The sequence below is a fragment of the Hipposideros armiger genome, unplaced genomic scaffold (assembly GCF_001890085.2).
Source record: "Hipposideros armiger isolate ML-2016 unplaced genomic scaffold, ASM189008v1 scaffold_660, whole genome shotgun sequence".
NCBI classification, from domain to species: domain Eukaryota; kingdom Metazoa; phylum Chordata; class Mammalia; order Chiroptera; family Hipposideridae; genus Hipposideros; species Hipposideros armiger.
This window is the reverse complement of record NW_017732010.1, coordinates 135,589-150,568: the sequence shown is the minus strand read 5'-3', so window position 1 is coordinate 150,568 and position 14,980 is coordinate 135,589. Positions and strand designations below refer to the sequence as shown.

General features: G+C 34.2%; 1 protein-coding gene across 2 annotated transcripts in view; it reads right to left on the bottom strand.

Moving 5' to 3' along the window:
• TFPI (tissue factor pathway inhibitor) overlaps window positions 1–14,980 on the bottom strand; it is a 69,398-nt gene that overhangs the window by 47,057 nt on the left and 7,361 nt on the right. The window lies entirely within an intron of this gene.

Sequence of the window (14,980 nt, the reverse complement as noted above, 5' to 3'; positions counted from 1 at the left end):
TCTTATACATGGGAGCGTCTTATACATGGGGAAATATGGTAATTACTTATGTCTTTCCATACTTATTTCTTTAAAATATTACCTTTATTTTCACTCAAAGAAGATGATTAGGCAAAATCACCAAAGGAACTACAGGATAAAAACTGGTTTCTCTGGTTGGCTAATCCTACAAGTACAACTCATTAACTAATATAACTTTTTAATGTGATCATTATAATCTTTGATTCTGTGAGTTACCCAAAAGTTTTCTATTCCTGGCTTAAACTCTATACTTCATTAATGATTATATCTATTACTGTTTAAATATTTCCACATCACTCTATCCATATATATATGGGAAGTTAGGTTTTGGCCCAAGCCTTAGCTAACCACATTAGAGGAGGACATACATTATAAACGTTAGAAAATCTGGGGTTAAACTATTGCCCATGTCTATGAGTTGTTTCTTTGTTTGTTTGTCTTGTTTCTTTGTTGTTTTCAGTTTTATATCCCATATATCAGTGAAATCATATGGTTCTTGACTTTTTTTGTCTCACTTATTTCACTTATCATAATAATCTCAAGATCCATCCATGTTGTCACAAATGGCACTAACCATTGTGACCCCAATAAACTTTAATATAAAAAAATGAAAAAGAAAAAAAGAAAATCTGGGGCTTTGCCCTTTATACCTGGGTTTAGGACACAGAGGTTCACCCATCAGTCAAAGCCTGAATAAACAGATTGAAACAAGCCTACATAAGGGAATATCTTTAAAAGAGGTACTTGAAAATCTAAGTGTCTCTTTTCCCTCAAACATTAGAGGAAATAGACACCACACATACATGCATTAAAAAAAAAAAAAAAAAACTTTGGCTAAAGACCAGAGTTAAAAAGAGCAAATTCCTATTTTATTAAAGCCCCATTTCAAACATGTCATTATAGACAGCTCTTGAATTATCTGGAGTTAATTTTCATATTGTAGAGTAAGTTTTTGTTTAGATAGTCTCTCTAGATACCTGCTTTTAAGGCTTTTTTTTTTTTTACCATGAGGTGGTTAAAATATAGCTTGTAATTTTAATAATAATAAATCCTAACACAAATAGTAGTTTCCATTAATGAACCCTCATTATTATTTTTTTCTTATTTGTATCTTATACTCACCCAAAGGTAATGATGTTATCTTATCCTCATTTGATAGAGGAAATAAACAGTAGTTTAAAAAGGTCAAATATATGGTGATGGAAGGAGAGCTGACTTTGGTTGGTGAACACACAATGTGATATATAGATGAGGTATTACAGAACTGTACACTTGAAACCCATGTAATTTTATTAACCATTATCACCCCAATAAATTTAATAAAAAAAGAAAAAAATGATATAATAACTTTTCCCAGAAAACAGCCTGTAAGTAGCAATGTAGGTGTACCTAACTCTGAAGCAAATGACTTTAATGATTGTTTCATACTGTCAGATTAAAAAAAAAATGTTGGCAAAAGGAAATTTAAATATTAGTAAAAATTATATTTCCACATTAATTCATGGATTGATTAATGTGTTTTGTTGTAATAAAAATGGTATGTAAAGACTTGAGAAAGGCATTACAGATTTGATTAAGGCAGTTACTATTTTACAATGGAATTGTATGTCAAACCATGTTGGTTGGGTAAGTTTTTGGAACTCTGAGCATAGATGAAGTTTATGTTGATAGACCAGCTGGTTAAAAAGGAAAAAAGAAAGAGCCTCAATGTTTAAGACAGGCAACCCTCAATGAATTAGCCCAGGCTTAAAGTTTGGCAAGAAGGCTGAGTTAGATCCAGTTAAAGGTGGCTTCTCTTCAAACCACCCAAGAAGTCTTAAAATGGATCTTCACTAGTAAAGATAAAAGTGATTTTGTGGCTTAAGCTCACAGGAGATGTCTTAGTCTACGAAGGCTACCATAGCAAAATACCATAGGCTTAAACAAAAATAATTTATTTCTCACACCTCTGGAGCCTGGGAATTCTAAGGCTGAGGTGCTGGCTGATACAGTTTCTTGGTGAGAGCTCACTTCTTGGCTTGCAGACACCACCTTCCGTCTATCTCACATGTCCTTTCCTCTGAGCGTGCAGGTATGAGAAAGATCTCTGTCTTCCTTTTCTTATAAGGCCACCGATCCTATCAGATTAGGACATCACTCTTATGACCTCATTTAACTTTAACTTCCTCCTAAAAGGTCTCGGTCCAAATGCAATCACACAGTTATGACTTCAACACAGGAATTTGGGGCAATATGATGCAGTCCACAATAGGAGCTCATTTTTTAAGAAAGTGCCTCTAAACTTGGTTAATAAATTTGTCTCAGAAGCGAGGGTCGCTTCTCTATTATCAGTATGGTGTGGGAAGAGGTATGTGAGCTATAGAGTCGACTTTTTAAAATGTAAGCCAATTATTTTCTTCCTGCATAGCTACGGACTTCCATGTTCTACCTCTTGCTGCTTTATTAAGCCTGAGGCAGGACTGGCCATGGCCTACCACATTCCTACAGGAAATGTAGAAATCGCCTATAGAAGGACACATAGTATGTAGTTCTCCCAAATTAAGTATTTCTGTTGATTTTTTGTTGTCGTTGTTTTCTAAGAGAGGGCATCTGTTCTGAGAAAATAATTTTTTTTCTATAAGTCTTTTCTGGGAAGGAAGTGTCTCCTTCAGTTCACAACTAGAAGGAAAGACTTGGCAGGTAAAACAGGCCCTCACCTCTTCTCTACCCTCATTCCTCAACTGTAATTACCGATCACATGTTAGAGAACACAAGGCACCGCCCTGTATGTCAATCCTTGTGCTAAAATAGGGGCATAATTTTCTCTCAGTTAGTTTGTTGTGTGGGCTAACTATGAAATTCTCAGGGTTTTATTTTAAAATTGCAGATATTTTTCATAAATTTGCATAATAAAGTTTGAAAAAAAAAAAAGAAAGAAAGAAAGAAAAAAGATTCTAAGGGCCCAGAAGCTAGGTATGTAACCTTTGCCACAGGATTTCAGGAACATGAGCAGTCATTATCACTATCATGAGGGAGACTCTGTGGTAAACCCTTACTCTCAGGGTCCTCCTTACCGCTCTCCATTCCTGGAATCAGGCTCTGACTCGGTCTTGTAATTGCTATGGAAATATTGCTTCTATATCAAATCTTGGCTCAAATAGTGTCTTTTCAGCATCCTTCTTTGAGCACCTGATACAAAATAGCTTCATGATTATGTTCTTTTCCCTCATGCTTTCTTTCTTTTCTTTTTTTTTTAAATCACTGCACTTACCCCTACATAACATACATATTTATTTGCTTACTATCTGTTTTCTCTGACCTTAAGTGCAGGAATTCTCTCTGTTCTGTCTGGTATCTAACAGGAGCTCAATAAATGTTTGTGGAACAAATCAATGAATTAAGGGATCTTTAAAAAATGCATTTTTACAAAAAAGTAAAGAGTCACTGAAGTGGCGGCCAATTAGCTCAGTTGGTTAGACTACAGTGCTCATAATACCAGGGGTGCCAGTTTGATCCCCACATGGGCCACTGAGATGCACCCTTCACAACTATAATAGATTGAAACAACTACTTGACTTGGAGCTGATGGGTCCTGGAAAAACACACTGTTCCCCAATTAAAAAAAAAAAAAAGAGTCACTGGAGAAATTTAAAACAAATGTATACACTAAAATCATTTGAAACTGCATGAATGAACATAATAGACCTCAATCATAAGTTAATCCTTTATTAGAGAATACAATAATTATTCAACTAATTATTTCTTTCCTCTATCTCCCCTTCTCAGAAAACCTGCTCATTTTCCCGACTCGTAAAATCTGCTTCCACAATTCCTATTAAATGCACAATAATTGAGTCACACTAACATCTGGCTACTGCTGATTTGCCTGACTTCACAGGGGTAGACACCTGTACAGAGACAGGTCAGTTGCTGGTCTAAAGAAAGAGGTGAGGTGCCAACTTCCAGAGAAGGCCAAATAGTGAGAGCTCACTAGCAAGGCTGCAATGGGGATCTTAGTTGTTTACAATCCAATCTCTGGCCTAACTCATGACTCCATGTTCACTAAAATACTCCATAGTCCAACAAGGAATTCCAAATTGTGCCCTTCAGTTCCTATTATATGTGTTGTTTAGTGTATCTAAATTAACCTTGTCCTGTGACACATAATTAAAATATGATTTATGTTTTTACATCACCTTAACTGACACAATGGTCAGTTTCTTTTTATAATTGTTACAATAAAATGTCAATATCAGAAAGGTAAACGTCATTGCAAAATTTTTTCCATGTGAATTTTATAACTATTGGTTATAAATAATTTTCATAATACCAATTTAATTTTTCATTTAAAAATATGTATAGTGTATTGCTCTTTTGGTATAACTTCCAATACTATAATATGTTTTAGGCCAACCAGAACTTTTGTTTTTCCTAATCTCTGCAGTGGGAAAAATGCAAAATTTTTATCAATAAACCACTAGAAATTGTCCATTTCATTTGCGTTTGATGCTATTTAGGAAAAAATAATGTATCTTAGTTTTCATCTAAGTTCTATATCTGTATAAATCTAAGGTAATCATTCTATAGTGTTTACCAGGGGCTGGAGGTAGGAGAATTGGGCAGATGTTATTAAAAGGTACACATTTGCAACCAGTAGATAAATAAGTCTTGGAGAGCTAATGCACAGGGTAGCGATTATAAGACAATAAATATACTGTATTATAAATTCCACAGTTGCTAAGAAACTAGATCTTAATTGTGCTCACCACAAAACAGAAATAATAATTATGTGATAGGATAGAGGTATTAGCTAACACTACAATGGTAATATTACAATATATAAATGTATCAAATCAACACATTGTATACCTTAAATTACATGTTATATGTCAATCATATCGCAATAAAATTTTTAAAAAGTAAGTAAACACTATCCTTGGTATTGTTGAAATAATATGGATCAGGGTCAGGAAAAATTTTATTTTGAGTAATATTACTAATTATAATAGATTTAAATAAATATTTTTCATCCAAAAGTGGAGAAAAGTATGATAGATTGATGACTTTCTGACCAACTACTCTTATTTTTTAAATTAAATTTCAGAGATACTGGATTTCATTTGTTCCTTAGTCATGTATTTATGGTGCTATTCCTTTAATATTTTAAAGATTAAAATAGTTTTCTTAAATTGGAAAAGTAATATATGTTTATTTGTAAGAAATCATAAATCCTAAAGAAGAGTAAATTCTAGAATAGCCATTAGCCTACCCATTTAGAAAAAATTACTGCTGCATATGATTTTATATGTATGTGAATATGTGTGTGATAATATTTATATGAGCATATGTGAATAAGGCAGTTTGGTAGCCTCCTTTGTCATTGAACATAAAGATATAGATATCTCTCTTAAAAGGCCTGCATAACCTCATTTAATATTTTATTGTTTTAATGTTTTACAATTTATTTTGTCAACTAGAAAATTAAGTATTTCTATTTTTGCAGTTACAAACATCAATGCAATAAATATATTTGTTTAATATTTCAAAATTTCCATCAGTATTTCTTTGTAGTGAATTCACACAACAGGAATTATTGGGGAAAAAATGTTTACATTTCTAAGAATATTGATATGTACTGAAACTTGCCATTCAGTGAATAAAGCCAATATTAACATTTTTAGGAGCATATAAAAATGTTTCTTTAAACCTTTGCGTAAATGGCGCGCACGTGTGTGTGTGTGTGTGTGTGTGTGTGTGTACACACATGAAATGTGACAATTAAGTTCGCAAACTCATCCTAGAAAAAGTGCTACGTACCTCACTGCTGATTATCACTACAGTCACCTTTGAAGTACTCCCCTTGGGAAGTTATACACCGATGCCAGCACCTATCCACCCTTCAAAGCAATTTTGGAACTCTTTTTCTGGAATGGCCATCAGAGCTGTCATTGTATTACCCTTGGTGTCCTGAATGTCATCAAAATGTCTTCCTTTCAATATTTTCTTTATCTTTGGGTAAAGAAAGAAGTCATTGGGGGCCAGGTTAGATGAGTAGGGAGGGTGTTCCAATACGGTTATTTGTTTACTGGCTAAAAACTCCCTCACAGACAGTGCCATGTGAGTTGGTGCATTGTTGTGATGCAAGAGCTATGAATTGGTGAAAAGGTCATGTCGTCTAACTTTTTTTTTTTTTTTAAGCTGAGCCATCCTGCCACCTTTTGGCAGCTCAGCGGCTGCTCAGCTTGGGCTGGGAATCAAACCGCTGTTGTTCACAGCTCAAACTCTTGAGCGAGCACTTAACCAACTGGGCCACTCAGCCGGCCCCATCTAACTTTTCATGTAGTCTTTTCAGCACTTCCAAATAGTAAACTTGGTCAATTGTTTGTCCAGTTGGTACAAATTCATAATGAATAATTCCTATAATATCAAAAAAGGTTAGCAACATCATTTTGACTTTTGATTTGGACTGACGGAACTTTTTTGGTCATGGAGAATTGGCTGACTTCTGTTGTGCACTTTGACGCTTTGTTTCAGGGTCGTATTGTACGCCTGTTTCATCACCAGTGATAACATGGCTCAAAACATTGTCTTGCCTCTCCAAAAGGTCTGGCAAACTTCACATTTCCTTTGCTTTTGTTTATTGGTGAGCCCCTTTGGGATCATTTTTGCACACACCTTTCTCATGCCAAGATTTTCAGTTAAGGTTTTCCTAACTGTTTCTCATTGATGTTTACTTGGTCTGCTATGCTTCTCACAGTCATCCAATGATTTTGATGCACAATTCCATGAATTTTTGCAATGTTCTTGTCAGTTCTGCTCGTTACTGGCCACCCTGACCTCTCCTCACCAGTGACGTATTCTCTCCGCTCAGAAAAACGTTTAATCCATTTGTACACTGCCACTTTCTTCAAGGCATTATCCTCATAAACTTGGACTAACATGTCCCTGATTTCACTTCCACTCTTGCCAAGTTTAACAAGAAATGTAATGTTTGTTCTGTGCTCTAATTCAAGCTCAGACATTCTCGCGATGGCACACAAAAACATGCAACAATAATGAACGCCATTCAGCAAGACACCGCCAGACGTTGACACAAACACAGCTGTGAGACACTGATATGCCAGGGTTATGAAACCTTACCGAACTGTTTGTACAGTGCTGCCAATGTAAGAGCATGGTGGTAAGTTTGTGAACGTTAATTGTCAGAATCTGTGTGTCTTCCATAGTTCATGTCATAGCATCACAAATATAGCACAAGTACAAAAAAACATAGAACTAAAATCTCTCCAAACATATATACTTGTAAGTTTTTATGTTGTAATTTGAAGTATATTCTGGAATATCAGAAAATCAGAAATTTCTGGATATGTTTTGAGGTAAGAGTTGCCTATGACATGTAATTTAGTATTGGAAGTGAGTTTGTAGAGAGGTGGCCACATTTGTGAGGAAATTAAAAATTAAGAGAATTTGGTGATTTAAATAATAATAGTGCAGGTGAGCAAGAGAGAGGAATCGAAGACAGCTACAGTTTGTGACTTAAACAAAAGGGTCAGTGGATCGTTCCGAGCAATTTGGTGGGGGACCTAAGAAAAAGAACATGTCGCGTTAGGAAGGTGATGAATTCAGTGTGAGGCAGTTTGAGTTTGAAGCATTTGTGAGATATTCAGTGGAGCCATGAAGCAAGAAGCCCAAATGTACATGTAGAGTTCAGTGTAGGCTACTCTGCTGGAGACAGAAATGTGACAATGAATACATAAATGATAACTGCTTCTGTGGAGTGGACAATATTGATATGTTTAACACACTTTTGTAGCATTTGATATGGAGTAGGCATTCTTCTCAATACTTTACAAATACCAATTCATGTATTCCTCATAGTGACTTATGAGGTGAGTGTGAAGTTTGGGAAGGAATACCCTAGCAGTGAACTCCGAACAACAACTCTGGCCAAGAATGAGGAGAGTAGGTCTGAGAAGACACACATAGCCAGAGAAGCAGAAGAAGCCTGGGAGGCTGTAGTGACACAGATGCTGAAGGAAGTGAGTACTTCCAGAAATTGTTGTAAGTCAACAATGTCTAATGCACGAGAGGGTTTAAGTAAGGCAAGAGCTGAAAAGCATGCCTGGGGTTTAGTGAGAGTGACATCATCAGTACCCTTGCAAAATTGTGAATAAGATTTGGTACCGTAGTGGGGGCAGCAGTAGGTGAGCTGAGGAACTTGAATAGATGCTGTGAAACAGAAATTTAGGATATAATTTTATAAATATAGTATGCTGAAAAGCAAGAGAGAGCATGTGAAGGGAAGCTTCTGTGGACGGTATAGTTTTATAGGTTTCCGCTACTAGAGAGGGAGAGACAAAAGCTGAAACAAAGATAAAATGAACAGGGGGTGAGATCCTGGGCAGAGGTGAAGAGGGTCTAACTCCGGCCTGTAGAAAAGGGTCTCTTCCATTAAAATGAGAGACTTTCTGCGGTGGGCATCAGGGTGGGCAGCACATGGTACATTTTTAGTGTGTGTGTGCGTGTATGTATGTACAGGCTTTGTGTGGGAATTGTTGGAGAGCAGATAGGAAGGTGAAGATTTTTCTTGCTGTGACTCAGTTTTCTACGTAAAAAAGAAGTTGAGATTATCTGTTTCACATGTAAAGAAGTTGTGAGGGTTTGACTTTTTCTCTAGGGAAAACAAAATGTGGTAGCGGAAATTTCTTATTAAAAGATTTCTGGGCTGCTGGAAGCCTGAAGTATAAAGTCATAATAATTTGTGCCTTCAAAATTCAGTGCCTCTTTCCTCCATATACAGAAATTACACTTTTAAAAGATTCAGAGTAGGATTTTATCAATTGGACAGAGATAAAGCACAAAAAAGGCAGGACTTTGAGGAATGTTAGTACAAGGAAATAGATAACTGGTTTATTGTATTTATCAACTAATATATTTCCTACATGTATACATTCTTTGTTCAGAACTATAGGTGATACTTTAAGCTAATGATACTACACTTATGAGTTTAAAATTATGAAAATCACTATGTTCACAATGATGTATATTTTAGCAGAGAAAATAATACTACAGTTTTAATTAGCAATAATAGCACCTCGGATAAACCTCACTGGCTATGATACAGTCACTGAGTAAAGCTAATACTACAGTTTTTAGCAATGTAGGTATGCAACATTTTGACAATTTTTAGATATGGTAGCATATCCATCTGCCAGACATAATACTACACAAAGTTAAATTGGTAATGATAATGACTAAAAGATGAAGTGGGGAGTAAACATAGTAATATGAAATATAAACGCTGTATACAATATATATATATATATATATATATATATATATATATATATATATTAAGATCAACTAAGCAAAAATTGGTATTGATGCAGAAAAATATGTTTTAATAAAGGAAAATACATTGTCAGTGAGATTGTGCATGTATTTTTGTCATTGTTTTTAACTTTTAAAAATGTTGTTTCAATCATCTTGTTTGTTTGCTTATGAGACAACCATTCTGTGCCACTTTTCACTGATAGCAGATGAGTTGAATATGTTAAAAATCCAGTTCTCGGGGAAGGAGAGCCTATGCCCAGCTAAGGAATACATTTGTGAATAATACACTCTTCATTGGGCCACATAATCATTGTTATTCCATTTCACTTACAATGATTGGCATAGATGTTTCTACATGATAAATCTCTGGCCAATGAGATGAGAGAGAAAGTATGGTACCTTCTAGGGCTGGGGACAAGGTACTTTTGAAAAAAGTCCTTTTTGAACAGAATTACCTTGAGATAAAGATGACATTCTGTGAATGATGCCAATAAAATCATGGAGAAAAACTGAATTTAAGCTGAATTCAGCAGTGTTGAAGCATTTACATCTGTACTTTGTATGATGTGAGTTAAATGGTCTCATTATTTAAGCTACTTGTGTTGTGGTTTTGTTCTACCAACAGCTAAGTGTAACCCAACTAAAAGTTATTTTGTTATTTTTACTTAAACTTGTTATTAGCCAATGTTTTTCAACATATTAATTCAAGGATACTTGGAGGATGAGAAAATAGCATCAGTACTACAAAGCTCAGGTCAAAATCCCTTTTCTTATTATCAAAACTGTTTTGACATTAAAACAATGCCTGAAGTTTTATCGGAAAAGAGTCAAATTTTCAAGTTGTATTTTAAAATTATACTCAGAGAAACAATGAAGAAAAGCATTCTGTACCTGATAAGTAAATTAATATTAGAAACATAGACAGATTTAAAAATAAAACCAAAATAATAACAAAACACAAATCTCCCCAAATAATTGCAGACTATTGACTCTAATCATGTTTACTAAAAGATTGGCCAAACCACTAGGGCAACGTCTATTGGATTTGGCTATTGGTGCAGGAAGTCATACTTCTGGAGATGTGAGCAATGTGTAATTTCTTAAAGTTAGCTAATAGGTTAAATCATAACACTTATCTGTATTTTAGATTGTGACAATTTCACTGATTAAAAACGTTTATTATTCTCTTTGTTTTAGATATAGAAGTAGTTGCCAGGAATACTTTTATAAAGCAGGGTAGTTTCCTTTAGGAATACAGTATGTTAAAAGCTGTTCACTGTGTAGGCCTAACTTCTTGTCATTCACAATGTGAGAAATAAAAGTAAAAACAACCCCATAGGAAGGAATTGGCAATACCAGGGAGAAAGAAAGGGTGAATGTCTTCATGTTAACACCAAATAGCATACAACATGTGTAAACTATATTTATTAATAAAAAATACAAAAACTGAAATGGAGGACAAGATTTACAATTATATACTGCTAGAGATAAAAGGAACTATAGGGATAACTGTCTGGAATATCCTAGTTTTTTTTTAATGAGGAAACTGAAATCCAGAAATGGATTTTTTTTTTCCCATGAAGTCTTATGTTTGCTTATTTGCAGAGCTTCATCTCAAGCATAGGAATTGTGACCATTCAAGGAAAGGGCAACTTCAAGCCTTAGAAAGACCCACTATTCTCACAAATATCTTTTTTTTTTTTTTTTTTGCCTAACGTGAATTTCAGATTATTTACAACCTCTAGAAATTAGAATTTCATCAAATCGTAACTACCGGGGATTTTTATCTCTGTTTTGGACCAAAGTCCTATAAATTAAATAAGTCAAGAGACTCATTAACTAAAACAACAGTTTTTTAAATTTCTGTGTTTGTATTTTTGAAAAGGAAAAAATAATCTTCCTCTGAATAATAACAGGGAATATTAATTCTTATTGCTATTTAAGAGAGAAGAGTGTAGGACTGGTTTATAGAGAAGAAAAATTAAGAAGCCGTAAGGGGGAGGGCAAAGAGATAATTTGCAAGTTAAGAATAAGGAAATGCAAATATGTAGACATATTTCTAAAAATTTGTAAGTGAAGTAAAAAAAGAATGTGATATGTACTAAAATTACAGTGAACAAATGGAAATAAAATAGAATCACATAATAAAAGAAGCAATTTCAAAGATTATTTCTTATATAGTTGCCCATAAATACTAAACTTCTGAGAAAAACTTGCATGGAATTATTTTGTCTGGATTTTGCAGTTAAATTTGTAAGACCTTTTTTTTTTGAAAGAAGGTGGCATTTGTTTCTTTGAATGGTTTCACCTTTCCTCATCACAGAGATTCTAATTCCCATACTAATCCAGTTTGTTTAAAAGCAAAGCTCTTCACAGCATGCTGTTTTCATTGTTTTTCTTTAAGGGGGAAAAAGACAAATAAAAGTTGACACTATATATCTAAACCAAAATGGAGGTTTCTGAGAATACAGTTTTGCTCAACTACTAATGCCAGTAGCTCCAAATGGAAGGAAATGGGAAAAAAAAATACAAATGAATACAATCAATTTTGGTGTGAGAGGAGAAAGAAAATAATTGAATATATTCACTGTGTCTTTCTCTATAATTGTTACTAACCATGTTGAGAGCAAATGATATAGAAAAACCTATGGCTGCTTCTGTCTGTTTTTCCTGCGTTTTGTAACTGCTTTCCTAGATACCCGTTATTGAGTAAGATAGGAAAATGGTATTTCAGGGCCATTGCTACCCTAATTATTTGTTTCTCTATCTCTTGGTTATAAGATTTATTAATCTAATTAATCTATTAATTCATATTGAGTTCCATAGCTATGGGCAGGGGGTATATATACTTCAGAAAGAAATGGAAAAACAGGTAGTTGATATCTTCCTAACAGGATTCAAATTAGAACTTTGATTCATAGCTAATATAATTCAGGTCGATATTACCTATTTTATTTCAAAGATCAATAGCTAAAGTCAGGGCAGTTTTCTCATTTCCCCTCAGTCTGTTTCAATCCCAGATTTTGTCTCTGCTTAAACAAATCTATTGGAGACTTCTTAACTTTCTGCTTCTGATTATCTCAGCTTGGGTGAGGAAAAAAAGGGCAAAATGTTAGCTCATGTATGGGAATTTGCCACAAAATATGACTATATTTTTTTCTACTAGAAAAAAGAGAAGCAAAATGTGTACTCAATATACCTGAGACTAGGTATTGAGAACATTCTGGTGTCTGATATATGATAAAGAATGTAACTTTTTTTTTACTAGAAAAGTGTTATGGTTCCAAATATTAACTAAAGTACCATAAACACGATGAACCAATTATGCTTAATTTCCTTGTTCCTCAGTAAGAGTAATTCTGCTGCTGAAATGAGTCCTAATGTGAATAACCTTGGAATTTCTGATGTGCTCTAATGAAAAGTATCTGGGGAGGGGTCTGATCTTAGTTCAAGGTTGGAACTGCAGCTGTTGGTGACTATACACATATGTTAGATGACGTCATGAGTTCAACTTCTCTGAATCACCCCTATAAAGGAACACAGAGCCCCAAGAGCTGAGTTACAGTCCCTCAGGACCATTAAATGTAGATCTTCAGTGCTTGCATTCAGACTTTAAAATGCCATACCCATAAAAACATAACTATTGGCCCAGAGAATGAAAGGCAATTGGTGCCACTTCTTTTTTTATTCATAGCAGCTAATAAATAGTTCTCTTTTTCTCTTGGTTCCTCACATTGAATGCTCATTTACATTTTTATAAAGACCAATTAGTTTGTCCAAATTGCCATTCCTTTTTCTCTTATCCAAACTCTACTTAACACAAAATCATAATAATCAGGAATTAGATAGTATTTTCTTCTTAAATACCCCACTTAAGTTAATGCCCTGCAATTAAATTCCCTCAATTGTAATTTTCTGAGAATGGAGATCAGAGTTTTGATTTTTTTGTAAGCTACTTCAAACCCTAATAATTAGGTTAATTTAGAAATGATTAAATTTATTACATTGTTCATGTGATAAAGTTTATCACAACCTTTTTGTATCTTTGTATATAAAAACCATGTAGTTAATGCTCATCTTTGAAGGTATTAAAAATGGAATCTGCTTATTCAGGTATAATGAGAGAACTAAAAGACATCTTAAAATAATCCAATCTCTTCTTGACTTGCTTCTCAAATGATCTTCTCTGTAGGATTTCTTATCCATAGGATAACATCTCTGCCNCCACCCCTGGCCAACCTTTCCCCTCCCATGTCAAGTTCATCTGAAACCTTTATTTTGCCTCTTCAGGACATACTATTTGATACTCTTTTTGATTCTAACTCCACATACTGTTTTCCTTAGATATTTAATTATGCCTCAGATACATCTTTTATGGTGATATGTTAGCTCCTGAGAAATCTGAGGAAAACTATAGACTTCCTCTAAAGTATAAATATACACAGGCATATATGTTTTTTCACACACATTTTTGAAGACTATCCATGGATGCCCACTCACTCATCTCCTTTCAGGCGAGTCTTCTAGTGCCTGTTAGGAAGGATAATTGGTCACTTGTATCTCTCTGGCTTCTGAATAAGATGATAATATGGAATGCTGCCAAGTGGCAGTGGGAGAGCAATGTTGATATAACAGTGATATGGTGGTCACTGGTTCCTTAGGAACCTTTTACTTTTATAAGGACTATAATTAATGAACACAAACTTACAATGGTTTCAAAAGAGTTTCATCCAGGGTTGACCCCATATAGAAAGAAAAATGTTTTCTTTATTGTGTATCTGTTTCCTTTCTTCATAGACTGGATAACTATGCTAAATGAGATTAAAACTACAGAACTTCAATAAGATGCATAGAAACTTGCTTAATGTGCTCACTCTCACATAATTACAAGCCAAATTCTAATTCTAAATATAGATTTTTGTCTGCAATATTTGTCACTTGGGATTATCGGTTTGCCTTAATTGGTATAAATAATTGAACAGGAAGCACCTGGAACTAAGCTTCCTTTCATTAGAAGAGAAAGTTTTAATTTGTGCTATCAAGTAACTTTCCCCAGCTTTCAATATGTGGAAGTAGGCAGGAAGGAGGGGAGGAAAGATAATTATGAGAAACTTTGATAAGAAACTACATCAGGAAGGGCAATCTTCATTAGAAACGCTAGAAACTCTAGGTCAGTAACACTAAGCACTCATAATTTGGAAAATGCCTATTGAACAAGTGACAACTTGATTGGTTTTAAGCTTGTAGGGTTCATTTGTCATTTAAAATAGAAGAGAGTAAGATATTAACGGCCCAAACAACTACTATTATCAGAAAAACATAATGAAACAAATAAACTGCTTATCTGGGATAAAATAATTATTCTGTAGAAATAGTGAATTTCTTTTCATTGTATAAATATGTAAATGTATTTACTCATTTAACAGTTTCTGGGATACAGCAGGTAAAAAATATGTTCATGTTATCCAGGCAAACTAATGAATTACAGTTTATATGCCTTTAAATTTTCTCTTTCTATTTATGGTCATTTTGTTTGTTTGTTTGTTTTTTACTTTTTAGGATATCTTTAAAATATACTTAAAAAGATAGCCATTCCACTTCTAGTTACCATGGATTAATACAGACCAGATTTACCGTATTTGCCGGC